Below are 20,825 nucleotides of genomic sequence, written 5' to 3' on the forward strand. Positions count from 1 at the left end.
GAGACTATTGAAGAGAGAGGTATAAAAAAACTAGAAAGGTAGGAAGGGACTAGGTTTTGAAGGACTTTGAAAGTATAACAGAGAGGTCAAGAAGAAAGAGATTGAGAAAAGCTCATTGTATTTGAAAATCAAGAGATCATTAATAACTTTGGAAAGAGCAATTTCAGTTGAATGGTGAGGTTAGAAGCCAGATGACAAAGAGTTAATAAGAGAATTAAAGAAAAAAGAAATAGAGGAATCCATTATAATATTGTTGAGGGCAGCAGTTTTGCCTTGACTGTTTTTTGTCACCTGGGGCTTAAGATGGGGAGATTGAAAATGCTATGTTAGGAGCCCTTCTTGGAGACCATGGGGCCTTATGCTTATAGTGATTGGCATGGTGGGGGAAATCTTTCCCAGTCCTGTGGGGAAAGGTCATCTATAATTAGGTTCCTGAGCACTTCTGATTATTATTCCTCATCTGTTCCCCACTTCCTCTCCCCAAATCCTTTTATCTTCCAGAGAAAAGGCAAAGTCAGGAGAGACAAGTTCAGCATTCCTTGATCCTCAGATCTACTCTTTATTCTTGGGTCTCTCTCTCACCATTGCCTTGCTTCCCTAAGCAGCCAGAGCAAGGTAGGTGATATTGGTCAGGGATGAAAGGGATAGGCACTCAGGGAGGGGACAAAGTCTAGTTGAAATGAATGAAGTTTCAGTAAGGGGGATGGGTCTTATCAAGACAACAGGGCTCAGAGAGGAGGATGGGCGTCCAATGTAAGGGTTCAAGACATAATGAGATAGAATAAGACCTCAGAAAGTGGGATTGAGGCATCAATGTGGAGTGGGGGATGCAGAGAAGAGATAGAGTCTTATTGTGTGTGGGGTTGGAATTCAGCAAAAAACTTGGGAGCTCTGTGAAATGAATGGAAATTAAATGAAAGGAATGGATTCTATCCATAAATGAGATGAGGACTAAATGAGGCGATGAATTTGAGATGATAGGAGGAGGTGAAAATGAGGTAGGAAATGGGGGCCTATGGAAAGATTTGTCCTGGCAATGATGGCAATTAGCCTTACCTCAAGTTTGAGAGGAAATTCAGAGGGGATAGGAATTCGGTAAGAGGTGGGTGAGTAGGTAATAGTGAGGAAGAGAGAGGGTTTATTGAGATAGTGGGGTTCAATAACCAAAGGATGTGGGTGTTCAGTGAAGGGTATGGGGTTGCAGCAACAGAGGTGGGTAAATAAAAGAGAGGAAATGGGGGCATGTGGAAAGGCTAGTTTTGGGATATTGGTCCCACCTCAAATTTATTGCAAAAATCCAGCCATTCAAATAGTCCTAGGTATACTCCATCTTTGTTGGAGGTTGGGTGGGGACCTGACATAGGGATCTTTGCTCTAGAGAGTGAGCAGAAGTGACTTGGAATTGGAGTAGGGGAGACAATTTTGCCCTAATTTCCTCCTGTTTTTGTCCTAGGTACTTTCTGACCTCTTGTTGTCTCCTAAGCCCTGGCTCTTGGTGTTGTTTTCTGAAGCTCAAGGACAAGATGTGGAGCTGAGCAGGTTCTGGAATTATAATTGAACTTGAGAGATTCAAGGCTGCTCTGTTTGCTTTACCATCTGATTCTAAAGTCTCAGGGTGTAGAATAAGAGAAAAGAAACAGGAAGAAGGGGCTATTTGAAGAAGAAGGAGAAGAGGGGATAGGATCTAAGGGAGGATGGGGGAAAGGGTCCAGAGATGGAGTAGTACTGGGGACAGGTTTCTTGGAAAAAGTAGATGAGGAGTTGGGCTAGAGGTTGGAATCTTTAAAATAAAAGGAAATGTCTAGAGTTTAAATTTTCTGGTCCTTTTTGGGAGATGGAAAAGGAAAGGGTTGAGAGTAGGAGATGGGAAAGAGGGCAAAAGAAGAGTTCAACTATCCTGAGTTCTTTTTACTTATCAGAATAGTCTCCTCTTGAGATACTGTGGTATAATGGAAAGAATACTGAATTTGAGAGGACCTTAATTCAGATTATGCCTGAAATTTACAAACATGTACAATCTCTCTGCCTCAGTTTCCTCATCCATAAAATGAGGTGGTAGACCCGATGACCTCTAAAGTCTCCTCCAGGTGTGAGCTTAGGTTGCTAAGATCCTGTGACCCAGATAAGACTGGGCTGGACCTGGACTCTAAATTTCCAGCCCAAGGCTTTGGTTCCCATCATGAGTTTCTTCACAATAGTGAATGCTGGTCAACTTGCCCATATGTCTCAATTGTAGTATACTGGATCCCTATGACTTCCAAGGGCTGGATCATTTCCCCTAACCTTCAGGGATTTTAGTGGATGATGACAAACCACATTACTTGAGTCAAAACTGGGGAATGAGGGGTGACAGTGATCAGGCTGGAAGAAGCTATTGGCATATCAAATACTCAAAAGGCCATGTGACTGATTGAATTGTGTGACTCTACTTGGGTTTTGGAAGCTTCTGACCAAGAGAATTCCAGAGCCTTGCTGCTACTGGAGATTTTTAATTACAGGAGTGGTTGATCAGTCACTTTGGAGTGGTCACCTAAGCAAGCAACCAAGACAAACATGAAAATAATAAGAGGGAATTAAAATAATAGAATAAATTTCTGCCTTTGTTAAAAATGGGTAGCACCCTGAATGAGCTCCAGTTGTACCACCCCACTAATTAAGGAGTCAAATCAAAGGAAGTCAATGAGCACATTTACTACATTTGTTCAGTATAATGGACCTCTTTTGAAGTCTTGTTCAATCTTTTCCAACCCCATGTGGGGTTTTCTTGGAAAATATACTAGAGTGGTTCACCATTTACTGTTCCAGTACTGTTCCATTTTACAAATGGAGAAACTGAAGCAAACAGGGTAAAATGACTTGCCCTGCAACAAAGAGTTGAACTTAGATTTGAACTCAGGAAGAAGTCTTCCTGACTTCAGGTCTAGTGTTCTGTGAATCATGGTGTCACCCTGGTGTACACTTTGGAAGTCTAGGGAAGCCTATGAACCCTTTCTCAGATTGTATTTAAATGCATGAAACAAAATACAAAGGATTACAAAGGAAACTAAAATTTTAAACTAATTATCAAATATTAGAAAAGATACTCAAGTTCAAGTTTCAGAGCCCTTGAACTATACTCATTACTATTAGAATCCTTGTCTGATAATTATACCATTCAAGTATAACAGGACCTTGGTCATATCTACTATAATAGTTTCTCATCAATGGATAATATTGAAATAGCTACTATCATTTGGGGGACACATTCCTTGCCTATATGGTAGAAAGAATTTTGCTTTCCTTGAAAGATTCCCTTGGATGCTATATCTAGACAAGCTTCCAGATGGTGCTTTAAGCACCAAGTTACCAATTTAAGGAACATCACAGATGCTCTGACCATGCAGGCAGTTGCCTTTTCTTTCTTAGTGCCTGGCTGTGGTTTCCATCTAGTCTTATGGGTGTGAATATCTTCCCAACAATATTCACAACTTACTTGATTCATGTTAACTCCCTTGTGGAAGCATATTAGAAACCTCCTTTTTTTAGTTCAACTGAAAATATAAAGAAATAAATATATCTCTATCTAAAAACCTTTTCCTACTCTTCCCCTTAGGAAAGTATGTAGAAGATAAAAATAAAAAAATTAAGATCTCAGGAAAAAGTAGCAAGGGTGGAAATTAAACCTATAACAAAAAATGAGCTTCAATTAGTTGACATAGTGGATGGATCACTAGGACTGGAGTCAGGAAGACTTGAGTTCAAATGTGTTCTCAGATACCTGCTAGTTAGATTCTGGGTAAGTCATTTAATCCTGTTTGTCTTAGTTTCCTCATTATAAAAAGAATTGTAGAATAAAAAAAGGCAAAATACCACAGTATTTTTGCCAAGAAAATCCTAAATGGGATCATAAAGAGTTTGGCAATCTGAAACAAATGAACAACAGCAATAAGCTAAGGACATGGTCATGGTGCCATGACCCCAGTAAAGGGAAATATTCTTTTCTTCATTCAGAAATGCTTAAGATTACAGAGTACCTAGGTGATGCAGTAGATAGAGTAGCAGCTCTGGAAGGAGGAGGATAGGAATTCAAATCTGGTTTCAGACACTTGATACTTACTGGGTTATCCAGTCTGTCTCTTCTCCTTATGATTACATAGTCTATTAGATGTCAATGTTTGCTACATGGGTGCATCCAGGAAGTTTTATTGCATTTAAGTCAATGGAAGACAGTATTTGTGATGAGAAGGTCATGAGATACTCAGTCTTCAGTAGCAGGTGACCATTGCTGTTACTGTTTCCAACTTCCTCTCAAGGACTCCCTACCATGTTTTGTAATCTGAGTCTACTTTAGCATTAAAGTCACCCAGAATTATAAGCTTGACCTCTTTTGGTACATTGATGATAAGGGTCTCCAGGTCTTCATAAAGATTTTCTTTAACTTCATTAGTGTTTGTCGTGGTGGGGGAGCATAGGCACTGATGAGGACGGCATGACATTTTCCTGGAATTGGCAATCTCATTGTCATGACTCTGTCATTCATTACTTTTGGTAGGTATTTAAGAATATTGAGTAGATTAGGTCTTTTTTTTAGGTTTTTACAAGGCAAATGGGGTTAAGTGGCTTGCCCAAGGCCACACAGCTAGGTAATTATTAAGTGTCTGAGGCAGAATTTGAACTCAGGTACTCCTGACCCCAGGGCCAGTGCTCTATCCACTGTGCCTCCTAGCTGCCCCAACTAGATTAGTTTTGATTGCAAAACCTACCCCAGCTTCACAGTGTTCTTCCCTGTGGCCACTCCAGAAAAAACATGTATCCAACTCCGACTTCTGTAAACTGCCCTTCATTTGCCAGTCTTTTTTCACTCAGGGCTGCTATTTCAATATGATACTTGTTGAGTTTTCTTGCAACAAGAGCTGTTTGTCTTTCAGGTCTATTGAATTCTGTTTTGTATTTGAGTTAGCACATGTTCCATGCACCAATAGTGAGTGGAATGTTCTTGGAAGAAGATTTTGTAAATTTTTTTGTGTTTCAACTGCACTGTGGGATCCCTGCCTGCTGTGGTAATCAGACCGGGGTTGGGTAAACAGACAATTTTTAGCCCCTTTTCTAGGACCTTCCTCACACCAAGAGGTGAGTAATGCAATCCTTAAAAGGACTGCTCAGTCACCCAGGGGGCTGCTGAATCTCATTGCTGCTTCCAGTGAGAAAATGACACTATACCCTGGGCTGCCAATGTACAGGGTTGTGACTTCAGCTCCAGTGTAACCACACCAGCTGCTTTGTCACTTGCCTGTCACCATAAGACTTTGATGAATGGTAAAGTATGGGTGATGTCTTTGAAGCATGAGTAAATTGGATTTAAGTGAGGTAGAGTTGCAAAAAGTCATTTACCTCACTCTCTCTTCCAAAGTCTTCATGATCCAGTGTGGCAAGACAGTGTCAAGACAACTGGTGATGACTCTAGTTGCAGTGGATGACCTTGGCATCTTTGATGTCTAACCAAGCTCTAAGTGCTCCTCAGTACCTGCTTCAACTGACTTCAAGGCTGTTGGAATGAAGTGTTCTCATCTGCCCATTCCACCAGTGGAAGACTTCACATGCTTGTGTTAGACACTCCCCACAACTCATCAATGAGTCTGAGACTCCCTTGGTCATCCCCAACCTGGTTTAGCCTGCCTGCCAAAATGGTTTATTGGGGTGTTCATGCAAAAGTTTCTTGGAGCCACAGGTGAGAGTTAGGTGGCTCAGGTGGACATCAAAGTTGGAAGCAGCCCTGAAGAGGGCTCAGAAGCTCTCACACCAAAGGTACTAGTCTTCCTTGAACACTTCCTACACAGGATGTGAGAGTGACAAAGGCAAGGTGTGATGTAGAGTACTAGACTGACCACAGACATCCTCTCTAAGCTAAATATTCACTTTCAACTAAAGTGGCAGCTCCAAGGCAAAATGACTACTAGAAGAATTAATGTCAAGAGATTAGAGTGTCTCTCTGGGCAGGAGTCTGGAGGGAAAACTGAGCCACCACACAGCTGGCAATAGTGGAGCAGAAAAAGATTGAGCAGCTTTCAAAGATCTAGTGTTTGGCACTGCATTTGCTCGTCTGGGCCAAAATACAGACATCAAGACTGGTTTGATGAAAATGATGGAGAAATACAGAAGCTGGTAAATGAAAAGTGAGAACTCCACAGGGTTTACCAGCAGGATAGTTTATCCATTTCTAAAAAGGAAGCATTTAATTTCATCAAAAGTAAAGTACAAATGAAGATTAGAGAGAGATGCAGGACTCTTTGCTCAGTAAGAAGGCAGACAAAATTCAGTTTTATGCAGACAGAAACAAATCAAAATGCTTTCTTGATGCTCAGAAAGCTATTTATGGGCCAAAGACCTATGGCGCATCTTAACTACTCAGTGCCAATGGATCCATATTGATCAATGATAGGGACATGATCCTAGAGAGATAGACAATACTTCCATAGTGTCCTTAACAGATCATCATCAATCAATGCAGAAACCATTGATTGTTTACCTCAAGTTGAAGTCAATCAGTTCCTAGCTGAAGATGCAACTGAAGAAGGGGTTTTGAATGGCATTAGGCATCTTTCAAATGGTAAAGCACCTGGTGTTGATTCTGTTTCAGCTGAGATCTACAAGGTGGGGAGATCATTGCTGAAATTTTCTAGGCTATATGGCATGAAGAGGTTATTCCCCAAGAATTCAAGGATGCTTCAATCATCCATCTCTATAAAGGTAAAAGGAATAGATTGTCCTGTGACAATCATGGGGGGTTTTTCTCTTTTAGTCATTGCTGGTAAGATTCTTGGTAGAGTCCTTCTCAATAGGCTGGTCTGTCACCTGAAAGATGGTCATCTCCCTCAGAGCCAGTGTGGCTTCAGAAAGGGTTGAGGAACAGTCGATATGGTGCCTGTTTCAAGATAATTCCTGGAAAAATGCCAGGAACAGAACAGAGGTCTGTATACAACATTTGTAGCTCTGATCAAGGTCTTTGATATCATCAGTTGTGAGGGTTTATGGAAAATTATGTCCAAATTTGGTTGCCTGGAGAAGTTCATCAGTATTGTATGCCAGTTCCATGACAGTGTTCATGCCTGGGTTCTGGATAATGGATAATACTCTCGAAATTCCCAGTCACCAATAGAGTGAAATAAGACTGTGTCCTTGCTCCCATGCTTTTTTTTGCATGATGTTTTCAGACAGGCTGTCAAATGCCTTCACTCTGGATAAACAAGGCCTCAAGATCAGATACTGCTCTGTCGGCAAATTCTTCAACTTGAAAAGGCTACAGTTAACCAACACCAAAAATGGAGAAAAGTTGGTGCATGATCTGTTTGCAAATGACTGTGCACTCATTGCAGTCTCTGAAGCTGAGGTGCAACAACCGTTATGCTGACCTCATTGCTATATACCTGTGAAACCTGGACATTCTACCAGTACCACGCCAGGAAACTGAATTGCTTCCATTTAAATTGTCTTAAGAATATTCTGAAGATCACCTGGCAGGAGAAGATTCCAGACACTTAGGTCCTTTCTTGAGCTAAACTGCCTAGGATTCCAACATTACTACAGAGAGTGCAACTACAATGCTCTGGACCACATTGTTAGAATGCCGGATGTATGATTGCCAAAAAAGCTATTTTTTTATGGAGAACTGAGACAGGGTATGTGCTCACAAGGGCATCAGAAGAAGTAATACTAGGACACCCTGAAGGTCTCTCTTAAGAATTTTGGAATTGGGGGCAACTAGGTTGCCCAGTGAAGAGAGCACTGGCCCTGTAGTAGGGTGACCTGAGTTCAAATCCAACCTCAGATACATAATACTTCCTTAGCTGTCTGACCTTAGGCAAGTCACTTAATCATTGCTTTGGATCCCCCCCACCCCCCCAAAAAAGAACTTTAGAATTGATTGTGCAGCCTGAGAGACTTAGATTATTCTGAACAGGACCATCCAGCATGGCATTGAGGGTGCTGCTCTCTATGAGAAGGGCAAAATTGAAGCAGCTTAAAGGAAACGTGACATCCCTAAGTTTAGAGTACTCACCCCAGTGATCACATGGACTATTTCTGTCTGGCCTGTGGCAGAGCATTTCGAGCTTGTATTGGGCTGATCAGTCACAGTTGGACACAGTGTAATTTGTTAAAATGGTGATGTCATTTTGTCTTTGGTAATGAAGGACAAGAACCACTGTGTGATCCTAGGTAAGTCACTTAATACTGATTGCCCCTTATCTAGTGCTCTGGCCAGTGAACCCAAGTGGTTCTGGAGGAGAAGGGATGCCTGCACACCATAGAGGAGAGAATCCAGGTAGTCTGGTGTGTAGGTCAGAGAGGAGTGAAAAAGTAAACAAGGTACTTTCCTTAAAAATGGAGGTTCTGGAAGGAATAGAGTAATCAAATGAGGGAATCACATGATGCTTATGAACTTCTAGGATGTTTGGGATACTTTGATATGGTGGAAAATGTCCAGGGTGTCAGGAAGGGAGCTTCAAGAGGAATTAAGGATCATAGGAATGTAGGCTTTTCAGTTTTAGAGGGTAGTGATGAAGGAGGAAATCCGACAGTTTAATAGTTTTAGTGGAATACTGACTATTGTACCAGAATGTTTACTCCCAAACTGTATATGAACACATTGTGGCCTTTTCCTTATTTAAGATTCCTATAAATTTTAACTCAAATTGGAATAGAGACATGTCCAAGGCTATGGAGTGGGTTATGGCAGATTGAGCATTCCTATCACAAGCTAGAAATGATTGAATCACAATAATGTTAAATTAATTTAATAAAACATCTCTGTACACATTTACCTAAAATATAGAAGATAGTGTATGATTTTTCTTTCATACAACACAGATATTCTAATCTTCCTAAATTCCTCTGACCCTAAAAGATGATTCACATTGTTGTTTTAAAGTGGAACTGAAATTAATGAAATAAGGGATTAGAAATCTAAGGACAACCAGGCTGCTCCTGGGCATTGTGAAATCTCAACTTCTTTGGATGGTTTATAGCAATGAAATCCAAATAAATACCTGGGAAATGTAATGAATTTGGTATATTCATTATGTTCCTCAATTGTGTCTGAATGATTTTTTTATGGAATCATTCCTTGGTTCCCTATTTTCAAAGTCTCAGACAGAAGGAAGGAAATCATCTAACTCTGATTTTACCCAAGTGATGGTTCTCCAGTGGATGATTTTATAGGATGATCATCAGAGATTCTCAGGTAAGAGAATGGCTCCACCATCAACACTCAGGTGACTTGGGGAGAGAATCACTAAGCAAATAGAAGAACATATTGTTAGGTTTAACTAAAATTAGAATGCAGAATTGAGTTTTTTTTGGGTGAAAAAAGGCCTCTGATGGAAAAATACTGGCACAAGCAAGCTTTTTGCAGACTGACCTCAATGTGAGAAAATACCTCCCCTAGCTGTTTGTCCTTCTTATCTTCCAAGCCTAACACATCCCTGCTAATGATCTCTGCACCTGGAGGTAGCTCTTTCCCTCCATTCTAGGAAAGACAACAAAGAACAGAAATTTTCTTAGCTTATCCTTACCTCTCCCCCTCCAAGGGGAAGCTCAATAACCAGAGGACTTCAGTTTATGATCATTTGACAGGAGGTTCAAATTTTCTCCATTTAATCTCTACCTACACTCCCTTAAGCAGTCAATAAGCAAGATTCTGCTTTTTAACTACACTGCTTTGGGTGAAATAAAGGCTGGCTGAAGCAGATTTCTGTCTATGTGAGTTCTCTCACAACTGTCTATTAACCAGGAGGGTCCCTAGAACCTTTCTAGGTCCCTTTCCTCAACTATGGCCTTCCAGACTGAGTGGGATAAAGCCTGAGATTTCTTCAGTAGAATATTATAGATTGGAAAACAGTTAACTATGTGCCCCTCCTCCCTTGACAAAGCAACTTCTGGGATATTGGTGAAGAATCAACTGACCCCATCTTATCTGTTGAAGTCTGGATGTCCATTCAATTCCTGGGGCTGAAGGGATAATCTGGTTTTGGTTTGAATTATATGCTGTGTCTAGATTGTGAAGACCATATTCCTCATTAATGAGGGTGGGTCAGTGGCGGGGGGAATCGAGTTATGATAAATGTGATTCTTGGGTCTTTTGTTTTTGCCTCAGTCTCTCTCTAAATTGACTGGGGCCTGTTCCTCAAGAAACGAATAAAACTTTCTCTTCATATCTTGAGAGATCTCCAAAATTTAAGTGGCACTCGTACTACGCAGTCACAACTGAAATGACTTTACAATAATGATGAGACAGCAGCAACGTGTGTGCTAGAAATGTCCACAGTCTCTAATTGCTTTATTCTCCAAATCATTAGAGAGAGGAAGGATGGGGTAGTCAAAAAGTGTGAGGAATTGAAGACTGAGAAGCAGGCAGCCCTGGGTTTGAATCCTGCCTCAGACATTTACTGAATGTGAACATAGGTATATAAATTATCTTGCCCCACTTTTCTCTTCTATAAAAGGTGAATGGAGGGAACAACAATCGTCCACCTCATAGTACTGTTGTCAAGATCAAATGAAGTGATTAATATGTGTAAAGTATTTCATAAAGTAAAGGAATTACACATCACCTATTCTAATAGTATTTATACTGTTATTATTTTCATCCTTTTTGATGGATGTTAGATAGAAAGAGTGCTTGGACAAATCACTGTTCTGATTTCATTCTCTTTTTTTTGCAAGGCAAATGGGGTTAAGTGGCTTGCCCAAGGCCACACTAGGTAATTATTAAGTGTCTGAGGTCAGATTTGAACTCAGGTACTCCTGACTCCAGGGCCGGTGCTCTATCCACTGTGCCACCTAGGCACCCCCATTCTCTCTCTCTCATTCTCTCTCTCTCTCTCTCTCTCTCTCTCTCTCTCTCATTAATAGTTTGCTTTGTATTGTACAGATGAGTAAAACAGCTACTTACAATTGAGGAAGAGCACTGAGAGATGTACATTTGTCACCATACCTAATAATCATCATCTCAATACTACATGCAATGAAAAAACTTGAAAACATAGAAGAAGAAATCAAACATCTGGAAACAGGATATGATAATACATATATACATACATATATATATATATATATCTCCCCATGTTATCACTACTGGATTATTCCAAGGATGCCTTCAAAGAATGTAGGCATTTCAAAATTTGCAAAGGACTTTAAAAATATGATCTCAGGGGCAGCTAGGTGGCGCAGTGGATAAAGCACCGGCCCTGGAGTCAGGAGGACCTGAGTTCAAATCAGACCTCAGACACTTAATAATTGCCTAGCTGTGTGACCTTGGGCAAGTCACAACCCCATTGCCTTATCAAAAAAAATGATCTCACTTAATTCTCACATCAACCCCAGTAGGTAAGCACTATATTATTTATTACCTCCATTTTATAGATGAAGAAACTAATGTAGACAGTTTAAGTGATTTACTCAGGGGTACACAGGTGGAAAATGTCTGAGACTGGACTGAATTTAAACTCTGGTTTTCCTGACTCCAGGACCAGGACTCTATGCTCCATGGTACCACCTAACTGTCTTTTGATTAGTTGTTTTTATAGATCTCTATTATAACAGGCAATAAGGCTAGTGGAAATTATGAAATTCCATCAGAACTAATTAAAATCCAAAAGATGTTTAAGTTTGTACTCAATGTCAGCAAATTTGGAAAACTCAACAGTGGTCACTGGATTAGAAAAGATCAGTTTCTGTCTCAATCTAAGAAGAGCAATGCCAAGGAATGTTCTATATATTGTCACACTGTATTTATTTAACTTATATAAAGAGTATATCATGTGAAATGCCAGTCTGAATGAATCAAAAGTTGGAAATAAGGTGGCTGTGAGAAATATCAACAATCTCAGATGTGAAATAGATTTCACTTTGATTACAGAGAGTGAAGAGAAATTAAGAAGCCTTTTGAGAAGAGTGAAATGTAAAAGCTGACTTGAAGCTTAACATAAAAAAGTAAAGATATCAGCAAGTGGTCCCATCATTTCCTGGAAAATAGAGGGAGAAGAAATGGAAGTGGTGTCAGATTTTATATTCTTGGGCTCAAATGATGAATGCAGCTATAGAAAATCTAGATAACATACTAAAAAGTAGAGACATCACTTTGCTGACAGAGGTCCATATAGTCAAAATCAGAAGTTTTTATGTTTATGAGAGTTGGACTTTAAGGAAAGTTGAGCACCTCAGAATTGAAGTCTTTGATCTGTGGTTCTGGAGAAGACTTTTGAGAGTAACCTTGGATAGCAAGGAGATCAAATCAGTCAATACTTATGTTACTTCAGTCTAGTCATTGGAAAGTAAAATACTGAAGCTGAAACTTACTTTGGCCACATAATGAAAAGATAGGACATGATGGAAAAGACCATTCTGTTGGGAAAGATTGAAGGCAAAAGGAAAAGGGTAAGGGATAAGATGGATAGATAGTATCGTGGAAAGAAAAGACATGAACTTGAAGAGATTTTGAAAGATAGTGGTGGATGAGGTTACGAAGAGTTAGATGTGACTGAATGACTGAATAACAGTATTTGCACAGCACTTTAATTCTGAAAGTTCTTTTCAGGTATCTCATTTGATCCTGATAACAACCCTGGGAAGTAAGTGTCATTTTACAGATTTTTTTATTCTGTATAAAATTTTTCCATTTTATAGTTGAGGAAACTGAGGCAGACAGTTTAAGTGACTTACCCAATATCACACAGCTAGTAAATATCTGAGACTGGCTTAAAATTTTGGTTTTTTTGACTTTAAATCCAGTGCTTTATACACCATGGCTCCATGGAGCTACCTTGTGATTAGGTTTTTCCAGATCCATATTATGTCAGGGCAATTGTGGGTAGCTGCTGAGTTGGTGATAGCAATCTCATTCTATATTTTTTTGTTATATTTTCAAGGATATTTTGAGACTTTATTTGTAATAAAGGCATTTATTGTTTGTTAGTTTGTGAAAAATAGTGAGTTTCTGATATAGAATTCTAGTTATTAGGTCTTTTTTTAATTGATATTTTATTTTTCCAGATACATGTTTTGAAAGTTTTTCAACATTCATCCATATGCATAATGCATATTTTTAAGTTACATAATTTCCTTCTACCCTCCCTTCCCACCTCCCTCCTCTCAGCAGCAAGCAGTCAGGTGAATGTTGTATGTACACATTTATGTTAAATATGTTTGCAGATTAGTCATTTTCAGTAAAAGGAATTAGGAATAAGGGAAGAAAATATATAAAAGGAATTTTTAAAAAAGTGAATGTGGTGTTCATCAGATTTTGAAGGTTTTTTTTCTTCCTCTGGATAGGGATAGCAATGTCCATAGCTGGTCTTATATGGTTGTCCTAGCTCTCTGAACTGCTGAGAGGAGCTGCATTCCTCAAGGTTGATCAACTCACAATGCTGTTGCTAATGTGTAGAATGTTCTCTTGATTCTGCTCCCTTAGCTCAGTATCAGCTCCTGTAATTCATTCTATGCTCCTCTAGAGTTTATTATAGAACAATAGAATTTCATAACATTCATATACCGTAACTTGTTCAACCATTCCCCAATTGATGGGCATCCCCTATCAAGTCATTCTTACTAAGCATTTAGTAGATCCTAAGTTTTTAAAACCTGCAGTGATGATGCATAATTCCCATCATTTCCTTATATAATGTACATTTATGATTGCGGTTAATGACAATAATAATAATGATAACAATAATGATGATGATGATGATGATGATGATGATGAGGAGGAGGAGTTTCAAGACCAGATAGAAGAAATATATCTGGAAGAAAGCCAGGAAGACTCTGGTCTCCAGCAGATAAGTACTCAAAGGATATGAAACAAACATTTCCCTAAAGTATGACAAAGTATTAACAGCATGTGAAGGCCTCCTCCAATCACTAATAATAAAAGAAAAACTAATTCAACAATTCTGATGCTTTGTCTCACACTTAGCAAATTGATGAAGATGACAAAGGATTGAAAAAGTGTTTGAAAAACAGGTGCTTTGATGGAGCAGGTAATTGGTCTAATCATTCTGGACAACAAGCTGGAATTACATTAAAAAATCTGTACTTTTTGTTTCAGTCATCTCACTGCTAAGTACAGATATATTTGGAACTAATGTGATTAAAAAAACCCTAAAAGGTCTACTTTTTTTTAAAAATAGGGAGTGGAGAGGTGATAAAGTCTCTGTTAGCAATTGGATCAAAAATGTGAAAGAGAAACCAAGTAGTTGGAAGAACAATTCTTTGCCTTTAAAGAAGGGGAGATTTAGTTTTGTCAAGGAATGTGACCAAAAAGCATTGAATCAAACTTTAATAATTCTGAGGTCATGATAAAATAACATGTATTTTTCCACCATTATTTTCTTGGGATTGTGAAGATGGAAAGAAATTCTGGGGAAAATTGAAATGACCATGACATTTTTAGGACCATTTCCTGATCTCATGCCATTTTGTTAGTTTTGGGAATGCAAAACTATATCATTTACATATTAAATGGAAAATTAGAATTTGTTATATAATAATTGATAATTTGATAACCAACTTAAACATTAGAATAGCTAGCAATGGTTCCCCTATTCTGTTTCTCATGTGAGTTGTGGGGAGTGATCCCAAATGGGGTTTTACGCTTATAAACCTCACCTTCTTTCATTTCTTTATGATTTAAAGGTTTATAAAAAGCTTTCCTCATGAGATTCTTATTAGGTTGGAAGAGCAGGTCATCTGCTTTAGGATTTGCATTGCAATAGGTTTATCCATATCAAAAAATTTCTTTATAAAATCCACATGAGGTCATCTTGCCTCTGCTTTTACAGAACTCACTATCCACATATGAAGCTGGAAGACTTCAATGCCAATGCCTACTCCTTTGAGACCACCTCAAGAGGTCAGGAACATATTTTCCAAACCAGGAGCTCTTATTTGTTTTTTGGGAGGGTATCCCAAAATACTCTGTTGGCAATCTGGTGAAGCTTAATAATATTGTGGCTTGTTGTCCATATACATAATTGAAGGAAATGCTCAATTTCAATGAGAGGTTAGTGAAAATAAAGATGACATTATTTTCCTCCATCCAAGTTCATGGACTCCTTGAAATTTAATCACCAACCATCTGATGAACCATAGGGTAAGAACCCTTGTTCTTGGTCAACTTTTCCACTTGATAAGATTTTTATCTTTTGTGTTGTGGTAGAAACAGCAAGCAGTATGCTCTAGTGAAACTGGATCCTAATTTCTCTCTATACCTCATGCTTTCCTGCCTCCATATCGTCACTCATTTTATTTCCAATGCCTAGAAAGTTCTCCCTTCTTTTTGTCAAATTCCAATAAACCTCAATGTTAGATGTTTCTAACTTAAGTTAGGAAGTCATCAACACCTATTATCAAGGGCAGCTGAACAACTCTTAACTCTGCTGTTGGGTCTAATTCCTTCATTAACCAATTGTGGCTCCATGATCTGTCACTTGATTCTGCAATCTGTATACTCAAAGATATTCCCTGTTGCACCTGTTTGGTTACATTACTGATGACGCTTAGCACTTCATCCGATACTTTATTCTTTAGCCCTGTAATGTATTAATTTTATTAATGTATGATCAAATTATTCAAATATCAAAAATCAAAATATATTTCTAGAAATATTTTAGATTAGCATTAAATTAATTATTATTTCCCTCTGACACAAGATACCTCGTGTGTGACCTTACTCTTTCTGATTACAGTAATTAAATTCCCTTATGTTTAGCACCTTCCAAATATGAACAGGACGGGGGATTGAGTGGGTTAAGTGAGGTCTCTCAGTCTGAAGAAAGAACAATCCCCAAAAGTAGGTCAACAGGCCCCCTTCTAAAAGTAGGTCAGGGGCCTAAGTTTACTAAACTGGCTCCTAAGAGCAGATGTCATTGCTGAAGTGGTTGCTGCCACAAAAATCCCCCACGCTATTGCAAGGCTCAAGCCAAATCATTTAGAAGTCAACAGGAATTGGGGGGGGGTTGTGGTTTTTGCCTATAAAGCTTGGCTGCTAACGCTTTTTAGGCGGCCTCCAACCCTGGGTGTCTCCTTTGTGCCCGAGGAGGGGCTGCCAGCTTCTTGCAAGATTCTAATAAAAATGACACTGTGCTCTGAACTTTGAGAAGCCTCTGAGTAGTCAATTCGAGTAGGGGTCTTCATCATCCCATATAGGATCATGCATTATTGCCATTGGAAATGCTATTTGCCAAATGGGCTCCCTATAACAGGAAAGTACTTTGTAAAACTAAAAACACTATGGTAATGTGAATACCAGAACCTGACCTAGAAACGTTTTAGATGTCAGTCAATACTGATAGTGATACACCTATTTGCTTGCTGGCCATGTTTAAGGGAGGGTCATAGAGGGGAGACCATGTGGCTTATGGAGAAGCCCAAAGAAACTAGAGGCAGAAAACATAGGGGAAGTTAAGCAGTAGGCCAAGTACCCACCTTGCCTTATGTTAGGAAGTTCCTGACATCTACAAGCAAGGGCAGCTGACCAACCCTTAACTCTGGGATTGGGACAAATTCCTTCTTCAACCAACATGACTCCATAATTGGTTCGGTGACCTGTATACTCAAAGAATATCAGGGAAGGGAGCCAGTCAGGGATGTTTCCAGGCAGACTTGGGCATGATGATTTCCATGAGAGTAGGAAGGAATCTATGAAGCCTTCAGGATCCTGGGTTCATTCTTTAGAATAGCTCATTTAGCTCAGCTCTGGTAGGGCTTTGGGGGCCATATCATGAGAGGTGATTCAGTTTGGGATCTATATTTTTCTGCTCACCATACATACAGTTGGTAATGACATCCTCTCATGGGGCAGGACAGATGCTTTATAGGCAAGTAGGGGCTCTTTCTTAGGTGGGTCTGATTGGTTTCTAGGCCTTGAGGTTATGGGCAAGAAGTTAACAATTGATTAGGAATATAAAAGTTTCTGGATTGTGAGCTTCCAGACAGGAAATGTGGAAATTTGGAAGGTTCTAGGGAAAGTGTAAAGAGTTATCTGATAGAAGATTCCAGTTTAGAAAACCTATTGGTCAGAGACAGAGAGTCACCAGGAGAGAGAAAACAACATTTTTCAGGTTTCAAGACATTATTTTTAGTATTAATACCATGGATGTTATTATTATGGCCATTCTTATGATTGTTATCTCTTGTGAGAAATGTGAACAGGGCAGAGCCCTCTGCAGGCAGAAATTTATCATGCTCTTGTCATTTGGGAATTTAAAATTCCACCTTTGCTTATTTTGGTGAACACTTTCTGGGGAGCTGAGCTTATATACAGCGATACTTCTTTCTGTTTAAATAATGTTTTATTGATGGATTCTATTTTTTTTTTACCAGTTATTTCCCAATATACCTCTTATGGGGCCCTCTTCCTACCAAGTAATAGTCTTTTGTATTAAAAATAATTAAACCAAAAAATCTGACATAATGATAGGATCTGACAGCTTAGACTACATTCCAAATCTCTTCCCTTTCTCTTAGATACACTTTATGCCTCCTTTAAATTTTCTCTTTCTTGTGCTAAAAATCCCAGTTTTCTTCAACCAGTTTATTCAAATTGAATTTGTATCCCTGAATCATCCTTTCCTTCTGCTGTGTGTTCTTTCACTTTTCCATTAAATAGGATCCTCTGTGCAACTAAAAGTTGAAACCCCACCTTATTTTTGTATCATTAGTTTATTATGTATTAGTGATCAAGTTGCCATGTATTTGCTACTCTCTCTTAATATGTGAATTTATACTTCCTCTGAAGTCTTTAGGTCTGCAACTGTTAATTCCCCTATTTTGCTACACAAGCAACTCTCTCAGTTTCAATCTTAGTACTTTTTAGCCAAAAGTTTCAAATGTGTATTACAATCTATCAGCTGTTGCTAGCATATAAACCACAAGCCTCTGTCCACCCCTTAGAAATGACTATTTTTGGAATTTTTCAGGGAATGTGAGTCAATCTAATACAAGGGGGTATATGTCATAGGAGGAAATAACTACCTCTGAAGAAAGAAGTTTCATTTGTTTTCTTGGTTGCTCTATCAGACTGCTAGGTGGTACTCTAAACATAGTGAATTGAAACATGGTTACTGCTTTCCTGAAATAATGAATTGTGCAGGGGAGGTTAGGACTACATTTAGGATTGTAGAGATGAACACAGCAATCCAATTTCTGATTGAATGTCCTTCTGATTGTCAGCCATGTCTGGAATTCTCATCTCTGCTTCTTGGCTTCTGTGGTTTCCTTTAAGAAAGAAGTCTTTCATTTCCCCCCTCCGCCGGGATCCTGTTTGACCTACAGCGGCCACAGGAGGAGATGGCTGCGCCCGGTGCGGCCGGGATGATCCAGCAGGTACGCTGCTTCACCACTTCAGTGGGCAGACCATTCGCTAAATTCGTCAGGCCTCCAATTCAAATGTATGGTCTAGAAGGTCGATATTCCACTGCCCTTTTTTTCTGCTGCATCTAAGCAGAATAAACTGGATGTGGTAGAAAAGGAATTACTCAGAGTAACAACCCTTTTGAAGGATCCCAAAATGGTTGGCTCTATTATGAATCCTCATATAAAACGTTCTGTTAAGATAAAAACCCTAAGTGAAATCATAGCAAAAGAAAAGTTTTCCCCCATCACAACCAACCTCATGAAATTGCTTGCTGAAAATAGTCGCTTAAACAGTACCCCAGGAGTCATTTCAGCATTTTCTACCATGATGGGTGTGCATTGTAGAGAAGTACAGTGCTCAGTTACTACTGCATCTACTTTAGATGATGCAACTCTTTCAGAATTAAAAACAGTCCTGAACAGCTTCCTGAGTAAAGGTCAGGTTCTGAAAATGGAAGTTCAGACTGACCCTTCAATCATGGGAGGAATGATTGTTCGTATAGGAGAGAAATATGTTGATATGTCTTCAAGAACCAAGATCCAGAAGCTAAGCAGGATTATGAAGGAAGCTATTTAAAAGCAGCATTTCCCCACAGTTCATCAACGAAACTTCCAAAAATTGTGGAAACAATAAAGTACTTGGAAATTTTCTTTGTGTTAATGTAGTTGAAATTTGAAATGCCAATAACCTTGAATCTCTGTTATGTAAAGCCAATGTGATTCTGGTTTAGCAAACAAAGCAAAAAAAAACCCCTCTGATTTATGAATGAAATTTTACTAGATTTTTGTCACAAATCTGTCTTATATACTTATAATATAAAATTGTCTAAATTAAAAAAAGAAAGAAGTCTTTCTTGGATCTCCTTAATCTTAGTACTTTCCTTCTGAGACAAACCCCAATTTATTCTGTATGCATCTTGTTTGTATATAGTAGTTTGCATGTTGTCTCCTCCCCCCTCCTTAGACTGTGCATTCCTTGAGAACAGGGACTGTTTTTTGCCTTTTTTTGTGTTCCTAGTGGTTATCACAGCATATCAAACATAATAGATTTTTATTAAATGATTAAATATTAAGTAGACATTTAATGCTAATTGGCTAAAGACTGCTTTGCTACTAAAAAGAATGCTACACTTATTTTGACTTATAAGGAGGCCTATAAATTATATACATATGCATATGTGTGTGTGTGTGTGTGTGTGTGTAATGAGACAAGATCTTCATTTCTCTGGGCTTTGGCCCCCTCTTGTGAAAAGAGGAGTAGAATCTTCTCTGGATATGCTTTTTAATATGAATTATTAAAGTACATCTTCATTTCCCTAAATGGAGTTTTTGATGGAGGATTGGTCTCCATTTATTCTTTGGGCAAAGAATGATGGTGCTTATTCACAGAAGATCTGTCTCAGACCCCAGAAGGGAGTACAGAAGATTCTTCACCCAGCAAGGGGTTGAAAGAAGTGCATGTAGGGGCACTTTCAACTTTGAAGCAGTTGTCCCAAAATTGGAAATTGATTTTCATGAACAATTAGACATGGAAAGAAACCCAAAGGTCATGTGTCATAAAGGAATTTAAAGATACTTCTAGTCCAAATGAGGAAACTGAGGTCCAAGAAGTTATATGGCAGAAGTGAGATTTGATTCAGATTCTTTTATTAAAAATTCTTTGTTTTTATCATTAAAAGTTTTTATACAGTCCTAACTTGAAGACTCAACTTACTAACTATGGAACAGTCCATTTGTATTTCATTAAATCTGAAACATTTCTTAGGTGGTAGGAATTTTTCTATACCTGACAAATGGACATCTGGTCTCTGCTTGGTGATTTCCAGTGATGGGGAATTTACTTCTTCCATGGAAATATATTCATAGATTCAGAGGCTAAAAAGTACCTCAGAGGATATTTAGTCCAACCCTTATCCAAATCATGAGTTTTGTTTACAACAATCTAGATAATAGTTGTCTATTTGAAGGTCTCAGGATTTGAATATATGGCTCCATTGTTGCACAACTCTCATTGTTAGGCAGTTTTCTGCCAGTATTTCCTGCCCCACAGGGAGCTGAAATGCTCAGGGATTGGAAAGACAATTTTATGATTTTTCTAACAAGGAGCTGAGGGCATTCAACCTCTAAGTCTCAGAAATTGTAAATATTTCTCCTGTCTAGTCTCATAAATCACCTGTTCCAGGTCAGGAGAGAGAGAGAGAGAGAGCGAACCTATTTTTGCTTTCCAGAGACATTAATCATCATGTCTGAGGTCACCACCCCACCTTTCCTTGGGGTGATTGCTACTCCCTTCTTTGTCCTTCCTGCCAATGATCCAAGACAGAAGAAGAGTTAAACAAATCAATCCTTGTTGTAATGTAAGTGCTACTAGGGGGCAGGTAGAAAATGAGAAGAAGGGAGAAAACTGAGAGGGGATGGACCCTGTTCTTTCTCAGAAATTC

The 20,825-nt window shown here is 38.9% G+C and overlaps 1 pseudogene; it reads left to right on the plus strand.

The window, feature by feature from the left end:
* The first annotated feature begins 18,262 nt into the window (after positions 1 to 18,262).
* On the plus strand, positions 18,263 to 18,976 carry LOC141500771 (ATP synthase peripheral stalk subunit OSCP, mitochondrial-like; annotated as a pseudogene).
* The last annotated feature ends 1,849 nt before the right edge of the window (positions 18,977 to 20,825 follow it).

Source organism: Macrotis lagotis, chromosome X, assembly GCF_037893015.1.
Source record: "Macrotis lagotis isolate mMagLag1 chromosome X, bilby.v1.9.chrom.fasta, whole genome shotgun sequence".
Classification (NCBI taxonomy): Eukaryota; Metazoa; Chordata; class Mammalia; order Peramelemorphia; family Peramelidae; genus Macrotis; species Macrotis lagotis.